We start from the raw sequence: 815 nt of genomic DNA, 5'->3' as shown, positions 1-815 counted from the left end.
TCTATCTATCTATCTATCTATCTATCTATCTATCTATCTATCTATCTATCTATCTGTCTGTCTATCTATCTGTCCATGCATACGTCTATGTGCTTAAGTAGGCCTCTGCAAATGCATGTAATGTCAACAAACTCAGTTGTAAAATGAAACACTAGCTCTATATCATTATGAACTCGTTTTCACAGGATTACTTGACGCCAACAACAGCAGAAACAGCAGAAACAGCAGAAACAGCAAATTTAAGCTTCAACATAAACGATCGGACAAGTAACAGCCCAAAAAGCAAGAACAAAGTCAACAGCAGCAGCGACGGGAGTCAGGCTACCCTGACCAGTAGAACGCAAACAACAGCTACATCAGCAACTAACAGGAACACTTACTAGCTGGCAAATACAGACACGAAGACAGAATCAAGAACAGCTGGAGCATCAAGAGCGAGGATAACAATTCAGAGAAGGATAAGAACAGCTGCTACGATACAAAATACCGCCACGAACCCAGATCACTGACTGATATCACAGAATAAAGAAAAACGACAGTCCAATAACAATAATAACAGCTACAAAAACACAATAAAGAAACGTCCCAACGAAAATAGAGACGAAGAATAACCAGAAATAATATCAACAACAACAACAACAACAACAACAACAACAACAACAACAACAACAACAACAACAACAACAACAATAACAACAAAAACAGCAGCAGCAATAACACAAAACAGCAACAGCAAAAAAACAAGAGCTACATAATAACAAAAACAACAACAACAACAACGACGACGACGACGACGACAACAATAGCAACAGCAA

At 38.4% G+C, this 815-nt stretch overlaps 1 long non-coding RNA gene across 1 annotated transcript in view; it reads left to right on the top strand.

The window, feature by feature from the left end:
* The window catches only part of LOC118478504, a 12,538-nt gene extending 11,943 nt beyond the window's left edge, over positions 1-595 (top strand). Inside the window, exon 2 of the long non-coding RNA XR_004859088.1 lies at positions 186-595. This is a non-coding gene — a long non-coding RNA (uncharacterized LOC118478504). The remainder of the gene's footprint in view (positions 1-185) is intronic.
* Positions 596-815: the final 220 nt, after the last annotated feature.

This window comes from Aplysia californica, unplaced genomic scaffold (genome assembly GCF_000002075.1).
Source record: "Aplysia californica isolate F4 #8 unplaced genomic scaffold, AplCal3.0 scaffold00619, whole genome shotgun sequence".
Classification (NCBI taxonomy): Eukaryota; Metazoa; Mollusca; class Gastropoda; order Aplysiida; family Aplysiidae; genus Aplysia; species Aplysia californica.
Note: the sequence above shows the minus strand (reverse complement) of the source record. Positions and strands in the feature narration are given on the sequence as shown.